Source organism: Misgurnus anguillicaudatus, chromosome 13 (assembly GCF_027580225.2).
Source record: "Misgurnus anguillicaudatus chromosome 13, ASM2758022v2, whole genome shotgun sequence".
NCBI classification, from domain to species: Eukaryota; Metazoa; Chordata; class Actinopteri; order Cypriniformes; family Cobitidae; genus Misgurnus; species Misgurnus anguillicaudatus.
In genome coordinates, this window is record NC_073349.2 from 2,620,139 (window position 1) to 2,638,710 (window position 18,572).

Below are 18,572 nucleotides of genomic sequence, written 5' to 3' on the forward strand. Positions count from 1 at the left end.
AAACATTTTTAGAATTACAGTGATTGTCTAACGAGTACCCGATGAGATCTAATATAAATAACACCAAATTTGCTGTTGTTGGCACACTTTGTCGACAAAAAATAAAAAACAATGTTTTTTTAAAAAAAAGACAGAGTTGGAAGGGAGGCTGCAAAAGCTGTTCAAAATTGCAAACATGGATTCAAAGCTTCAGCATGTAAATCATATAGAATATTAAGAAGTTTTGTCACACTCTAAATCTTGCAACCCAGTATCACGCTAAAGCGTGTAATAGACACGCTGGTCCACTAGAGGATGCGTGTCAATGTCACGCTTTGCCTCCTCAAGGCGTGAAAATGACACGCATTTATGAGGATGATAACCAATAGGGGGCGATAATTTCTTATTGCCAACAACTTCAACAAGAGAAGCGACGCAGTGATATGCGTTCTCTGGAGCTCCATGGGTAAGGCTTTCTTGGAAATTTGGTGATTAATGTTACTAAAATTGAGTAAATCCTGTGTTTATGTTAAGTCTTTGTTGCAACGTTAGCAATATAATATCACCGCTAAGGCAACAGACAAGTCAGTGCACGCGTTTGGTCAGAATCCAATTCGCTCATATTTAGGACATAATTGTTTGTTCAGGTGCGGTCATTTAAGAAATCCTAAAGTTGGTGCAGCATAACATTTAATTTGCGTGTGTGGACTATGGAGTTATCTATAGTGGTTTTTACGTTACTAAGGTCAGAAACATTATTGGATGACTGTTTGATAATCAGCTAATGTATTAATCACAGAAAGCTGCAGTGACTGCATTATATTATGTTGCTAAACAGTTGTTCTGGCGTTTTTAAACCAGTAGTTTTATTAATTTCGCGCGGAATACAGTTCATGAAATAAGCTCTAAATGAAAAAAATAACCGTTTTAAGTGAATAATTGTGTTCATTGTAAATCTGCTCATCTAAACATACAAGGCGGAACCAATCGATCACAGAGAGCGATCGCTGCTGACACCGTCAGCAGCACTTACATTCAGATTACAATAATATTTCACATTATTACATTCAGATTACAATAATATTTCACATTATAAGTGTTTTTATATCAAATAAATGCAGCCTTGGTGAGCAGAATAGATTTATTTAATTATTTAATATTATTTATATAATAAGGCTAGTTTGTGCAGTTACATCTATGTCAATTGATCGTTAGAAGGGATTAAAATTGATTGTGTTATGTTCTGTAATTGTTGTTAATAAATCTGTCAGAAGAAAGTGTGTAAAAGTTTGACTACAGTAACCATATCTAACCAAGCTTCAAGTACCAAGATAATTATTTCATTTATTTCTCTGAATTCAGAATTCAGAACTGTTCATTTATGCAGTTTATGCTTTATTTATAGGTAGCATAACTGTTACCTTTTTGTTTACAGTTCTGCATATATAATATGACAAACCTAGGAGACTTTGCTGTAAGAGAATTAATCATGTTTTTGTTTTCTTTTCTCAGGTCCGGTCAGTACCCACCACCCTTCCCTGTTAACATCACCCACACTTTATACTTTTTCTTAGAAAACCAACGGCTCTTTTAAGAGCCACTTCAATAATCAACTCACTCACTCTCCTCAAGTAAGTATTGCTTTTTAATTTTATAATCTTGCCCTGCTTTGTACTTCTCAAAGTCTCTTTCACTCTCTCCCGTTTACTCTTATCTTTATTAGAAATGCCAGGCCAGGGGTCAACAACTAGAAAGTGTGTGGTCTGCCATACACAACTAAATGTAGCTTGCAAAACCTGCAACACATACAAGGTAGAGCAGCCACATAAGCTTCGGGTAAAAAAGAACTGAAGAAATTTGATCAGAAGCGGGAGAGCTGGGTGCATGATGAAGATATGCCGGTATGAAATTGAGATTATTGTTTTATATACATACATACATACAACATATATATGTTATTTTGCGTGTTTGTTATGTTTTGTATTGGTCAAGGCCTGGAAGAAAACCAAATGCTTGGGGGTCTGAGGTTCTGACACCCCGTTGTCACTTGACTGAGACATCCATTACATGCTTGGAAAGATTAAAGAACCTATTCAAGGTAAGATTATTTTTTTTATGTATTAAAAATTACAGGTAAAAATGTGGTGCCTTCTATCAACTAATGTAGTACTCAGCTTGTGATTGATGCTTTTAGTTTACAACTGACTTTTGACAAATGTGTCACACACCACGTGTTGAATGCATGCTCGAAAGTGACCCATGCAATTTAAAGGGATAGTTCACCCAAATAAATAACATTGTCATTATTTTCTCATTCTGACATTGTTCTAAACCAGCATGAATTCCCTTTGTCTATTGAATACAAAAGATATTTTGATAATGTATGATGATGTTGCTCATTGACTTCCATAGTATTTAAAACAAATACTATGAAAGTCACTGAGTACTGTCAACTGCATCCTTGCCATCCTTGCTCATCAAATTATCATCTTTAGCATTCAAAGGACTAAAGATACTCATATAGGTTTAAAATAATGAGTGAGTAAATGATGACAGTGTGAACTATTCTTTTAACCCATCTTAGTGAGTAGTAAACACACACACACACAGAACAGTGGGCAGCTACAACTGCTCTCAAGTGTTGGGAGAGGTTAAAAGCTAGCTAGCTTTATGTAGCTGATCATGTTTAAGTATCAATAAAATAACATTAATAACTCCATCTGCTTGGTTGTCAGTTTAATCTAAAATAAAATTAAATGCACACACCAGATGATCCAGTCCAGACACAGGACGACAGACGATATTAAACTAAGCTTGAACTCTAATGTGGATTAACGGGTTGACATTTTATTCTACAAATGCTTGCAAATAGGGCTGCAGGATAAATTGCATGAAATTGTCCTGCACTTCTCATCAGTGAAGTCAGTTCTTTGATTAGCAGTAAATCACCATCACCTGTTTTCAGATGGAGCAGCATTTACTACTCAAAGCTGTGTTTCTCTGAAAAGCTAGGCAATATCCAGTTCATTGTCACAGGCAATTTGTCAACGATGATAAATGCAATATTGCGTAGCTTGTCAGTGTACTTCGCTTTGTGTGGTAAATGTTGCTCCATCTGAAAGCAGGTGATGGTGATTTACTACTAATCAAGCAACCAGTGTCTGCATCTAGAGACCAAACATTGGCACTGATGTATGTTAAGATATGTCAGTACAAGTTGTTTTTCTAATTAAAACGCTCAAACATGCATTTTACTTTGGGACTAGTATCAACTCTGACCAGGAAACCACCCCTAAAGGTGATAACACTGGTCCTATCAGAGTAACTTTACAATTGCATATATCATTTGTTTATAACATTAACTATCACATTGAATTGGTAGACACTGTAAATAGTAAATATTGTAGTTATACAATTTCAGTATACCAGTAGAACAAGTGGCACAATTGGTCAACATCCAGACTATCAAACATCCATCACATTTCTATTTTAAATTATTACTGTTTGGTAGAACAATAAGCACTTTTTACATTTGTAAGGTCTACATCTCTTGTTACTACTGTGGCTGCAATTTATTATGATTATTTTAATTGTCGTTTTTCTCTTAAAATAATTGTTTAGGTGTTTGGTCTATAAAATTGTTAAAACGGTTGATCAGTGTTTTCTAAATAATTCTGTATTTCGAAAATGTAGGCGGGACCTCACAAGGTGTTGCAGAACAAGTCAATAAAACCTCATCAGCCCGAGTTGAATCCAAATGGACCAACCTGATCTCCAGGTACCAGTGGCCCTGCCTCATACCAGAGCAGCTCCAACTGGACCACCAGCAGCCCTTATTGCACCACCAAAGTCCCCAATTTGACAGCCAGTATCCCTTTTAGGACCCTCAGGACACCATGCAACCCCACTGCAGCAATCTGGGAAAAGAAACCCATTACCCAGATGGACCCCCAAGAGCCTCCCCAGTTTCTCTTGGAAAAGGTAAGCAAAAAAGGAGCTTTATGAAGTGCATTGAAAATAAATTCTAAGCTTTATAAAAAACCATACTCTTACTTTGTGTCATGTGAAACTGTAATCAAATTAAGAGTCCTGGGATCCCTGCATTCAAAGCATTTGGAATAGGAGTTGCAGAAATTTATATTTATATACAGTGGTGGTCAAAATTATTCGAACACCTGACAGATCTGAAATATTGATTTTTTGTTTGTTTCCAAAACATGATTACTTTTCATAACAATGGTTGCTTTGAGCACAACAAATATCAGATGAGGTGAGTCGTACTGTTTTTATCCACTTTTAACTTTATTATTTGGTATGTTCACCTTTTGCAGCAATTACAGCAGCACATCTCTCTGGCATAGTGTCAATATATTTCCTCAGAACTTTATCGGTAATGTTATCTCATAGCCCATGTGGGTTTAATAATCTGTCAGGTGTTCTAATCATTTTGGCCACCACTTTAAGTAATGAAAACAGCATTTCATGAATTTTGACGAGAGGTACCATCAATCAAATAACAGTTTTGTGTGTGTTTGGCAAATTCCATGAAATGCTGTTGTCATAACTTAAATCATGCCTGTGTTTGCCTATATCTAAGACATCGTTTTGGTGGGCTCCAATTAGGGGTGCAATATATATTGACTCTGTACCTTTATCACAATATTTCATTGCATAATATCATAAAGAAAAACTGCATACTTTCTGTTGACTGTGTGGCTTAGTTGCGTTAGATTTAGAGCCCACTTGGAACTGCTAATGATCATGTTTCATTGGCCAGTTGCCCAGTCACGTGCAAGTGTCCATGCAAGTATAAACTGTCTATTTGAGATTATAAAGCTGTGGAATAATAGGCTATTTTTTGTTGTGATTACTTTACTGTGATGTACAAGACCTTTTGCGTCCGGTGCTCACCGTGTGTAGCCTTTATGAAAATAAGTTTTTATTATAAACTGGACTAATTTTCATAATAATTTCTACATTTTAAATGTTTCTCTGTTGTTAACAGATGGTGTGAAAGAAGGCTTTCCAGCTCTGACTACAGTGCGGCCAGATCAAAGGAAAGGTGTGTTGACAACGGACAGTTAAATGACTTTTAAGCTAAATTTGAATTGGTTGATGGGGAAAAAGATCACAATCTAACTAGATGAATCAGCAATGGCCTTTAAATTCAGGAGGGGATATTTATGTAGTAGGATGAATCGCGCGCGATTATTAATGCAATATTTCCCCTCTTGTCAGTGAACTACGGCTCTGTGTAGTAAATGCGCTCCATCTGAAAGCAGCTGATGGCCATTTACTACTAAACAAGGACGAGATTTACTGACGAGATGCGCATTACAATCACATGCGATTAATTGTGCAGCACTAGTATGTAGTGTATTACAGTCTGTTGTGAATTAATGAACGGTACTTATCTGCAGTGTGGAAACTGTTGAACATGGTGGTTCTTGCACTCTATGGGAAAGTACGGATTTGATTTAAGGAGTGTATATATAAAAAAAATGCAGACTATTACTCCCATTCCATTTTCTAAAATGTATTATTCAGAAATTCTGAATGCCCACACAATGTGACAGGGAGACAGGATTTTTACTCTGTGAAGAGGGTTGCCAAATCCAGAGTTATTAAGGTTAAATGTAATACAACTCAAACAATACGCGGGTTATATAATGTTCCAGTTGAAAAGGGATGATATAGTTTTTTTTTGTTTTGTTATTGATGTAATGGTCTTAAACTTATTGGTAAACACAGTAAATATTTGAAACTAAAAAAGTCCCACTGTTTTTTAGGGCCAGAAATGGAAGCAGGTGGAGTGGGAGCCGTGCAAACTTTGGTATGTACAACGTCTCAGTCATGCCAATGAGAAGTGGCATGTTCACTGTTAATTTTAATCTGTTGTCAGTATATCTAATTGCCACTAACACCTACTGTCCACAATTAACATGCAAAACAATTTAGGCAAATAATGAAATTAAGGTAGTATGCCCAAACTAAATGGCCTACGTGAAGTCATAGTTCTGAGGATTTGTCAACCCATTAAACTCCTTGTAGAAGATTAGGTCGAGACAAAATGTAAGATTTTGGCATCATTGCAAAATGAGCTTTCCTTGTCTCTAGGTATTTATATAGATTTACCTTGCTCATGTGCTTTTCTTTAAAGTCTCATTCTAGTCAAGAATTGTATCAGGTTAAATGCATCTTTGAACATCATAATAAAAAATAATAATATAATATAATAATATAAAAAAAGTTTTGCTTGTCACATTGTATGCGCAGATCTATGAATATGCTAATCTACTCAGTTGCACAGCTAAAACATCTGTATGTAGCATCTACTTACATGTATATGGTCTAAGACCATTGGTCACCAATCCTGGTCCTGAAGGGACGGTGTCTCTGCAGATTTTAGCTCCAACCCTAATCAAACACACCTGAAGGACCAGGATTGGTGACCACTGTCTAGACGCATAACTGCTGAGCTTAGACTATATATACACATACATACATACATACATACACACATTCATTCATACATGCATACATACTACTGATGCACGCGTTCAACTGTGTTGATGTGATTGGTTATATTATGTTTGTGACGTTGGAAACGCAGGTGATTTTAAACTACGGGGAATTAGACTGCGGAATATTTTCTCCATATAATTAAAGACAAAGTTGTTGAATAATGAATTTGCACATGGCTTGTCTTTAATTGTTAAAAACACCAAATTGAGACATAAACAATGTTAACATTGTGATTCATTTATCACATATGTTGTCTTAAAGTTAAATGTGAACTTCACATTCCTCTCTTTGGAGTTACCAGAACAAAATGCAATAAGTCAAGTAATGCTTTAACACAAAATTGATGTAAAAGAACAATGAAGGCTTTCTTTTGCATTGTTGACTTGCATATCCTACTGTGATTTAATAAAACCCCACCAAAACACAGCTTTAGGAAAAAAGCTGAAGTTTTAATGTGTGTCTTAAAGGAAAACACCACCATTTTCAATATTTACTATGTAACTTAGACAAATGAATACATATCTTTTTTCAATGCATGCACTTAATCTTTGTACAGTGCTTCTTGAATGCTTTAGCATTTAGCCTAGCGCCATTCATTCCTTAGGATCCAAACAGGGATGAATTTAGAAGCCGCCACAACACTTCCATGTTTTCCATATTTAAAGACTCTTACATGAGTAGTTACACGAGTAAGTATGGTGGCACAAAACAAAACATGGAAAGTGTGGAAACCATGGAAGTGTTTGGTGGCTCCTAAATTGAACCCTGTTTGGATCCTAAGGAATGAATGGGGCAAGGCTAAATGCTAACACATTCAAGAAGCGTTGTACAAAGACTAAGTGCACGCGTTGAAAAAAGATATGCATGTATTCATCTAAGTTGAGGTAAGAACATAGTAAATATTGAAAAACTGTGGTGTTCTCCTTTAATGTGTCTACAGTTTATTTGCCCAACCAAACATGTAATTGCATTTTTTCTTTTTGTGTTACAGATAAAAGAAGTGGCCATTTGAGTGGGTGGCGGATGGGGACACTTGTTAGTGCTTCGGCATCTTCTTGGGGACCTGATACAATAGGAAGCACTATTATTTTCTCTGTGTAACTTGTTTTTCTTTTATGTTTTAAACAAACCATTGTTTCCTGGACCCTTTTATTGCTCCTCCTTTCACTTGCGTTTTTGCTCTTTTTTGGATATTAATACTGAATACTGTTAAAACTGTTTTGCAACCAAATTATTGTCAATTTAACTGTTTTAATTGATGTTATATCCTACTGTGATGTAATGATGTTAAGTGCAGTGAGTCTATTTACTTTACTTTTTTCAATAAACATTGAGGAATTCATTGGTTTCTTTATTTTCACACACACACTATTTATTAAAAAGTCTACTTGGTGAACATTCAAGACAACATAAAATGTATTTGCTCAGAGAATAAAAAACATCCATAGCTGCTGATCCTTGTATTATTTATAGGAAAACTGTTTAGTTTCTAGAAAAAAGATATTTTGTTCTGCCTGTCTTGTGTTGTTAAAAACAAATCAATCATCCATTCTAATTGATCACATATTTTACCTACACATTTTATCTATCAAGCAATGGAAATGATGTGGTTTAGAGCACCTTAATTTTTAATGTTGATAGACAACTCTATACAAAGCTTTTTTTACTTGAAGATTGATGGTGGGAAATAAGTAATTGTTTATACATTTAATAATTTTGCAGATGCTTTTGTCCAAAGCGACTTACAAATGAGGTAGCATTAAGAGCAACACAAGAACAACAATACATAAGTGCACCAGAAATAGTCTCAGTATATAAACCAACAATACATAAGGTGTCGAGTAATCACACCATCATTTAAATGTTGCCAAATGCATTGTGAACTTCTGAGCAATAGAAAAGTTTTAAAACATCAGTGTGTCATATAATAGCTCTTTAAATTAGATGATGATTCTGAAAATAACCACTTACCCATATGTGCACAGCCCAAACAGACAGACATAAAATTAAGAGGATGGACCCTGGAGTTCTGCAGTACATTACTTGAAGCTAATTGGGATGTGATCAGCCCCCCTCAACTGTTGCTGCTTTGAGGGCCATCTATAATGACACTGTTATGAGGCCCACAGTAGTGTTTGATTCAAATAAGAAAAAAATTCATTAAGGAATTGAATACTATGTCTGACAAATGCACTGGACCATTTCATGTCTTTGAAATGTGTGATACAAGGGCTGAGTGGGCAGAGTGAAATTAAAAATGTTGTCATAGGACTAAACCAAATATACAGTTGCTTTGCTTTGATATATTGACCTCTGAACTATAAAAATGATGCATATATGTGAGTCTCATCATTCAGAAAAGGAAAGGGACTACAATGATGAGACGAACTGTTTTACAAAGCCCTTGAACTCTTCCATCATGAGGAGTACTGGTGTGATCACTAGATAGCATCACAAAATGTGATACAAATTAAATTTCACTTTGCTGTCATGTATAATTATTAATTCTGACAACACTATTGTGCTTCACTTCTGCATAACCCTAAATGCATACTCATGCTGGTATGCTGTTTTTTTCCAGCAGGGAAATTATGTGTTTTGGTGCTGGTTTGCTGATGACCAGCATAATTCCCATGCTGGGTTGGTGCTGGTGGTCATCGCATACCACCACCAATCCCATGCAGGTCATACCAGCAAGAACAGCATGCTATATGTTGTGTTTTGGTGCTGGTATGCTGGTGACCAGCTAAACAAGCACCAAACCAGCATGGGAATTATGCTGGTCTATGCTGTTTTTTCCATTAGGGTTTAATATTCCAGACATGAAAAACACTACAAATAATTTCCCTGTTGCAGTGTAATATAGACTGTTAAATATGTAGTTCTTAGGTTTGCAAACTAGGGTTGTAAATAGACCATTTCAAAAGATGTAAACAGTGGTCCAGAAGCACTTCCTGTTTCAGTTTTTTAACACTAGATAAATGTTGGGATAAATTACAACCAACAGAACATATAGAACTGAGTCAAAAAGTTAAACAAACATCTTAAAGATAATGATATAGCCTATGTGTGAAATAACAGTCACAAACTGAAACAGGAAGTGCCTCTGGACCAGTAGCCTATATTGTTTACATCTTTTCAAAAGAACTATAGTATAAAGTGACTTTCTAACAGACATGCTATTGCCAAACAATAAAACATATTGTAAGAATTCAAACGAGTTCATGCTAGTTGCTAAGCTAACAGCCTGACCACAGACACATAGGCCTAAGTAAGGTAAACGTATTGGGGGGAAAAGATACTGATATTGCTAAGAAATCATTTAAAATGTCATTATTTATAATTGTGTTTCAGATTGAAATTTAAGCACTAAATGTTAGGGGCTGGCTATTTATTTCTATCCATCCATTGCTTATCCGTTTGGCTGGGCTACGGGGTGTTTGCTACACCCTCAAGTCGGACTGGTCACCATCACTGATTTACTAATAGAAACAACACTCCAGAGAAATTTTAGGGTCTAATTATCCTATTGTATTCTTTGGGTTAAGTTTAGTATGTCTAACTTTTAGGTTTTAATACAGAAAACACAGCAAATAATAAAAATAACTTTATTTACAAAGCATTTTCCCGTGCTGACAAGCATTTAATCAAAGACCAAAAGCATTCACACATACTATATGTAAATATATGTATTTATAGTATACATAACTTAAAAGTTAATCATCTTTGAACTGTCTAGTATTAATACCCTACTATAGAGCACAGTTATGCAGCAGTGTAATGAAAAACTTGTATTAATTATAACAACTATGCCATAAATAATACAACACAACTGTATATACTAACTAATTAACACGTTTTTATTAATATTTACCCTGTATTAAACTATTATATATTTTTAAGGCATAAATAAATAAAGCAGTTTTACATCTCTTTTTCAAAACAGGGAAAAGTAAACAATTTTGCAGGTACATATATGAAACAGTTTAATAATTACCTCAAGAAAATGGCATTGTAAAACATTTCCTTTCATTGAAAAGGTAACAACAGTATTAACTCATGCATCAAATATGGGTAGGTTATTGATCAGTCATTTATGTAAAGTATTTCATCTAATGACATACAGTTAGTTCACTCCAAAAGTATCCACAATCACTGTGAAAAAAACTTGATACAGTATAAAACTATATAACAATAATAGTAACATATGTAACACAGGCAAAATAGATTTGCACTTTTTTCTACAGTAAATGTCATTATGTTGACAAGATGATATGGGCACAGTTTGGTGAAGTAACCACTGCAAGAGGATTGTGGCATTTGCAAGTTGTAGCAACACAGTTGACTGTAGGAGTAGTCTGTGAAACATCGGAGGTGGAGGGGAAACCTAATAGCTAACCTGCTGCTTGTAAACGGAGATATGGATTATCATACAAAAACTTATTTAACAGTAGTTTCCCATCAATCTATGAGGCTAATGTTGCTTACAGACTGCAGGAAACGGTTGTCTAAAATAAAAGCACTGTATCAGACATCCATTACATTTCCAAATAGTTTTATGTTTTCCATGAAACACACCTGCAGTTCAGTGTGACACACAGTCTAAATGCATACACCAGTTCAGAGTTCCAAATCCAAAATGTCATCTGAACTCTCATAATCCAGCTCTTTGTGGTCCTCCAGTATCTCCTCAGGCTCATCCTCCAGCAGAGAAACAGCATTTGGTCCTAAAGCAGTGTTCTTCACTCTCCATCCCGGAGAGCCGGTGTCCTGCAGAGCCCAGCTCCAACCCCAATCAAACACACGTACCTGTGATTTTCTAGAGATCATGAAGACATTGATTAGCTTTCAGATGTGTTTGATTAAGGTTGGAGCCAAAGTCCGCAGGACACCGGCTCCCCGGGGCCGGGAGCGAAGAACACCGTCCCAAAGCCTGGCTGTAACTTGAGCAAACTTGGAACTTCTCTACATCTGCAAGCCTTTTCTGAAGACGACACAGTAGCCAGCGATGATACACTTCACTTAAACTGCCTAAAAGGAAAAAATTGAAGGGATGCATGAAAATACTTAGAGGTTTTACTTGAGGCTTATTTTGTACATTATGTTAATACTGCTTTCATTATGAAGGTCCAATTATATTCCTAAAGATTTCACATTAGTATTACTAATTACATTATACTATTAGGAAATAAATCTAAATACCTCCATGTACTCCTTTTTAAACTATATACAACAATTGCCATGCTTTCATTGTGTCTTGATTTTCTTTGTTTCTATTCTATGTAAAGAACTACAGATCATTAAGATCCAACCACAAGAAAACTATAACGTAACACTTCAGGATCTAAAACTGAGTGGGGTTTTATTGTCGTATTTGCTATTCAGTGTGTCTAATCATCTAGATTAGCTGTGATTTTTATCACCAAATGACAAAGGAACTTGATTTCAGAATGTAAAACTAACATGTGTCTTGAGACTTTTGTAAACCTTATTTATAGAAACCAATGGCATGTATCATTGCAAGATGGTAATAAAAGTTAACCTCTTACCACTGTTTTTGCCTGAAGACATTTCTGATATCATTTTCCTGATGTTCCTAGCCAGGCTTCTGAGATAGGTGCGGTGCAGTGGTGTCTCATCTCCCTCATCACAATGATCTTTGCTTCTTGAAGGCGCACTTTTGAAATCTTCTTGGTGAGGGTGTTGCTGGATTCTGAAGTCACACAAATAACAACATCTTAAACACAATTTTGACTGGTATATTCTGAAAAGCAAGCAAAACAAAAGCAGTGCATGTACAGCCCATAATCTGGTGCAGGGTGCAAAATATTTGATTCAGAAAGTCGGCTATGAGAGGTTAAAAAGAAACACTCACATAGTAAAGATTGTCTCCCTTTATCTTTATATCTATATAAGAAACATTTATTTGCTGCATATGAGCCTTTAAATAATTCTCCTTATATCACATGTGGTGTAAGCCTGCTGAAGACCTAGTTTCAACATCACCCTAATGAAAAATAATGGACTAAATCTTTAGAGTAGCAGTAAAATTAAAATGAATATTGTAATTGTGTCATTCAATAATTTAAAAGTACAGACAAAAAATATTATGTTTGTTCTTTATCTGTTGTTTCTCTCAAAAGCACTTTTGGTGCAAAAGCACATTTGGTGCAATGAGGCACGACGCCAACTGGATGCCCCGTGGGTGTGCATTATTTTCAAATAATTCAAAGGACTGGAGTCAATTATTCCTCTTATACCACAGTTACCACAAACATTGCTCTGGTGCCTTTTTTTAAGACATTTGACAAGTTAGGTGTGCAGTTATCAGAAATTAATGCATACCCACAGAACATTTCTCAGCCAATCAGAATACAGCATTCAACATACCCCTGGTATAACTGCAATCAACAAAAATGACTAAATGTTTTAGATGAGTTATCAACATACCAGTGTGATTATAAAGGCTGGCTTTTCGATGAAGACTAAGAAACATTTGTTCAATTCATTTCTGAAGGTTGCGTAGGTCATCACATCTGGTACCTACCAAATCCTAAAGCAAAAAAAATAATACAAGTAAATGATTATGATGTCTTTTAGGCTGTACATGTCCCAAATCAAATTAATGTCTCAAAGTTGTTTACAAGGACACAAGTTTATTGCGATTAAAACAGGACATACCTTTACTTAAATACTTATACATCGCAAAGATTCTCAGTTACAAAATTGATTATCACACTGCAATATTGTAAACCAATTTCAATAATGTCCATAAAATACTTTACCATCAGTAGCCTTTTGTCTGACATCTTGTACCCACTGATTCACAATGTTCTCAGGACACCCCAGTTCACTGCTCAAATCTTCCCGTCTCTGAGACTCAGCCTTTCTGAAAGAATGCCATAAAAATATGTTTGTCCTTGCAATCTTTAAAAGTGAGAAAAATCTTTGTGTCTATATAACTCAGTCATAATATAAGACCTTGATGTATCTGCTGGATAATGCTGAAGGCCTTCTTGCTTCCGTTGGTTCCACCCAATAGCATGGACAGTTAGCATGTCATTCCTGGCTATTAACAAGACATGTATGTGATGAAGGAAGAAAGGTCCCATTAATGCTTGTGGTATTTCAATTAATCCAGAAACTGACAATTGAGTTTAAAATTTAAGAGAGAACTACATGCCAATTTTTTATGTACTTTGAACAGTTACAGCTTACTCTTATGCAATCCCAAAGTACTAGACAGAAAGAATAAAAAAGTGAAAAAATAAAGACAGGTTTCCTAAAATATTATAAATAGGCATCAATTAGATACTTGGTTGTGAGGCCACAACGAGACAGGTAGCTGTTGACCATTTCGACCTCCTCAACTGCAGATGTACCAGCACCTTCCTGATTTTTGCCAGATTATCTAACAAATGTGTGACACCTATATTACAACCATAAACAGTTACAGTGTATTAATAAGTAATACAAATACAGTTTCAGATGGTACGATAAAGAATATGCATTACCTGACACTTGGTTGAATGAGCCTTGGCATGCATGACAGAAAGGAAAGGTCTCATCTGCAGTAAAGGTCTGAGTTCCAACATGGAGACTGACGCCTTCTCAAGGTATGGCGCATACTTGCAAGCAATATCTGTTCAAAAGAACTCTCCGTTTGTGGCTGCTTGAAGCTCCTTCTGCAGGTATAGGTGGATAAGAAAATATTACTCCCCGGCACATTAAGAGCTTTGAGTAGCACTCCGTGTATGCAAACAACCACCTCAAGGCCCTCTTCATCAAGTTTGCTTACTTTTCTGTTAGTTTCAAATTACATCACACCAACAGGCATCTTTATAATGATTGTAGACAATAAAGGTTTACTTTTAAACTAAGGGTTTTTCAAGATTCATGGAGCATTAAAAAGTTAATCTTCTGCTTTCTCTACTCCAGTCAGGTACACAAACTAGTTGAAAGTCAGGGTGACAAATTGATATGTAATAATGAATGACCAAGCTATTAAACTAGCCACTTTGGGTGCCAGCACACATTCCCATATCCAAATGATTATTTTTGTAAAACGCACACCTAACCTGCCAAATGTCTTAAAATACCCAAAGCAATGTTTGTGGTAACTGTGGTATAAGCAGAATAATTGACTCCAGTCCTTTAAATTATTTGAAAATAATGCACACCTGCTGCGTAGCAGCCCACTGTCAAATATTCCTTACGTTTTACATAAGCTCACAACAGCTGGGATACATTAACTATTTAATAAAGCAAAAATTACACATTTCAAATGATGGATTTAAATCAAAAAGTTTATTTTTCCTTAAAACTACAAGAGTAAAAGAACTTACTCTTTTGACTGACGGAATCTGTAGGTTTTTCTGTTGCCATCTGCACAAAGAGCGAGCATTGTTGGGTGTACATGCCGGGCAGGTGAAGTGCTCTACACTGGATGTTTGCATGATCACAAGTGCAGAAATGTGGAGGTCTCACTGTAGACAATAAACAGACTGAAAACAGAAGTTCAATAATTTGTGAGAAAGCATTAACAATGGGCACAGTAATATAGCTTAGAAAAAATGAGGCTGACAAATCACAAATAATCTGGTAGAACATGGATACCTGTAGCTGAAGCTTTGTATCTCTTCACTTCTGCTGCTTTTTAGTAGTGGACCTCCTTCAGCATTTTCTCCACCTATCGGACATTAAATGTACTCCCTTTAATGGCTGTTGCTTTGCCCTTGGGTTCCTCTGCCTTGCATAAAAGAAAGTGTGCCTTGTATGGTAATACTGAAATACAGTTAACTCTTGAGCAGTTCACACAATTATTGCACTCTAAATCGCACACTTTAGAATTATCACAATACTGCAAGAACACAATCTCAACAAATATACTCACCTTGATTTGAGAAAGAAGCATGTCTGCTATGAAAATAACATCCTTTGCTCTCCCTCTGTCTTGCTCAGCAGCCATTTCAACAATACTACATTGGTCAGACAAAGAGGCATAGGTGTTTTGGACAGTGAGAAATGAATAAAATTACAATACTTGAAAACAGAGAAGCTTGCGAAAGAGTGAGTGAGTGAGTGACCCTTTTACTGTTTGTACACAATGATGACGTGGCAACGTATGCGCACGCAGTTTGGCAACGGAAGCACGGCAAGAATCAGCAGTGAAGCAACACAGACAGAGAAAGTTAGTTTAAAAAGTTGACTTATCTTCTACACAGTTACCAAATCCGTGTACTATAGTGGAGTGGATAGAAGACGTTAGAAGATGGCCAAATACTAAACATATATTATATTAGTGCAACCAAATGCTACAACCAGACGTTTTGATGTGGGGAAATCGTTTTAATAAACTTTCTGAGTTGCTTACACGTTAGAACCACTGGGAAAAAACATCACTTCCGTTGCCAAAATGCGCACGCAGGCTATTTGATCACGTGGGCTGTAAAAGGGTCTATTGAAGTGGCTCTTAAAAGAGCCGTTGGTTTTCTAAGAATAAGTATAAAGTGTGGGTGATGTTAACAGGGAAGGGTGGTGGGTCCTGACCGAACCTGAGAAAAGAAAACAAAAACATGATTAATTCTCTTACAGCAAAGTCTCCTAGGTTTGTCATATTATATATGCAGAACTGTAAACAAAAAGGTAACAGTTATGCTACCTATAAATAAAGCATAAACTGCATAAATGAACAGTTGATCTGATGAGAAATAATTATCTTGGTACATGAAGCTTGGTTAGATATGGTTACTGTAGTCAAACTTTTACACACTTTCTTCTGAAAGATTTATTAACAACAATTACAGAACATAACACAATCAATTTTAATCCCTTCTAACGCTCAATTGACATAGATGTAACTGCACAAACTAGCCTTATTATATAAATAATATTAAATAATTAAATAAATGTATTCTGCTCACCAAGGCTGCATTTATTTGATATAAAAACACTTATAATGTGAAATATTATTGTAATCTGAATGTAATAATGTGAAATATTATTGTAATCTGAATGTAAGTGCTGCTGACGGTGTCAGCAGCGATCGCTCTCTGTGATCGATTGGTTCTGCCTTGTATGTTTAGATGAGCAGATTTACAATGAACACAATTATTTACTTAAAACGGTTATTTTTTTCATTTAGAGCTTATTTCATGAACTGTATTCCGCGCGAAATTAATAAAACTACTGGTTTAAAAACGCTAGAACAACTGTTTAGCAACATAATATAATGCAGTCACTGCAGCTTTCTGTGATTAATACATTAGCTGATTATCAAACAGTCATCCAATAATGTTTCTGACCTTAGTAACGTAAAAACCACTATAGGGAATGTTAATGTACGTCACCGCAGTGTTGCATTATGGGACGTGGGCGCCATGTTTAGAGGCACCGACGACCGCTATGCCATTTAATTCTGGGCATGTTAAGCTAAAACTAGGTAAATTTGAAGAAAAACGGAAGATATCGAGAAGTTGAAAGAACAAGAGAAGGGACCCTATCGGGAGAAACTAAATGCTACTGCCAAAAAACTTTATTTGGACAAATAAACAACATAGATCCATATGATTTAGCAGCCCAAGACTGGATTACGGACCTCCGCTTACATATCTGGTCAATTACCTTGTTTTTGCAGGACTTTATTTACACTTTGCAGGAGTTTAAGAGCTATAAATCCCTTCAAGCTTATAGTAAAGTGACACTTCTTCTTTTGGAGTCTTTTGGTTGGCAAACCAGCTATTTACTGACAATGTGTTAATACCTACGTATCTTAATGATTCTATAAAATAATTTCTCCGTTGTATTCTGCGCGATGAATTAATAACACATGTTCAAAAGATGGCACTTCTGTTTTGGCTAAGTTATTAAAACAAACAAAATGCTAAATATTTAGCTAACGTTGTCATTTAAAGAGTCACAAGCAGTGGGTTTGAGCAGTTGCATTTAATAAAAAATATGTGTTACAATCGTCAAAATTGTCTAAATATTTATTTTTATAACTCATGTGTTTAGGGTGATCAGAAATGAATGAATGAATCAATCACTTACATTTGCAAGTTAGTTTGACAGTGTTAGCATAAAAACAAGACAATTTAAGTGGTTCTGCTTTTATTAATCACAAATTACTGAATGACTGAAAATGCAGCGAACACACTCTCGCTGATGCAGGGATTTTTTAAAAAAGTAAACGTTTTTCTCCTGATTACAGCATGCAAACCACGCGATCCGGCGTCTTTTCGTCAGCTCCTGCACCGGCTTCCTTTGTTTTTTCCACGAATAAAAGCTAGAAAAACGTATTCCGTTGTTCAGTTTCCTCCCTGAACGATCGCGTGACTTGCTTGATCGAGCAGTACTGACCAAACATATCGAAGTTTATTAAAATCTCGACAGAAAATACAAAAACAACCTCCAATACATGAACTCAAATACAGCGGGATAGGACGCGTGCCTGCAAAGATGGCGGATTACACATAATCCAACACAGCGTGACGTCAACTCCACATTCCCTATAGATAACTCCATAGTCCACACACGCAAATTAAATGTTATGCTGCACCAACTGTAGGATTTCATAAATGACCGCACCTGAACAAACAATTATGTCCTAAATATGAGCCATTTGGATTCTGACCAAACGCGTGCACTGACTTGTCTGTTGCCTTAGCGGTGATATTATATTGCTAACGTTGCAACAAAGACTTAATATAAACACAGGATTTACTCAATTTTAGTAACATTAATCACCAAATTTCCAAGAAAGCCTTACCCATGGAGCTCCAGAGAACGCATATCACTGCGTCGCTTCTCGGGGTTTAGTTGTTGGCAATTAGAAATTATCGCCCCCGATTGGTTATCAAACTCATAAATGCGGGTCAGTTTCACGCCTTGAGGAGGCAAAGCGTGAACTTGACACGCAACCTCTAGTGGACCAGCGTGTCTATTACACGCTTTAGCGTGATACTGGGTTGAATCTTGTTATAAAGTCTATTTTCCATTATAATCACTTATATTATTTGATACTAATCTATAACACATCATATTGTTAAAACCATATAAATTGTGCCCCC

General features: G+C 35.9%; 1 long non-coding RNA gene across 2 annotated transcripts; it reads left to right on the forward strand.

Annotated features, from left to right (window-relative positions):
• Nucleotides 1–235: 235 nt before the first annotated feature.
• Nucleotides 236–7,846, forward strand: LOC141369244 (uncharacterized). Of its 2 annotated transcripts, XR_012372818.1 has the most exons (8): nucleotides 236–445; nucleotides 1,492–1,610; nucleotides 1,703–1,880; nucleotides 1,972–2,077; nucleotides 3,673–3,960; nucleotides 4,985–5,041; nucleotides 5,769–5,812; nucleotides 7,496–7,846. It is a non-coding gene; the product is annotated as an uncharacterized lncRNA (long non-coding RNA). The 2 variants fall into 2 exon arrangements; XR_012372817.1 differs by lacking the exon at nucleotides 7,496–7,846 and having other exon boundaries at nucleotides 5,769–5,815.
• The last annotated feature ends 10,726 nt before the right edge of the window (nucleotides 7,847–18,572 follow it).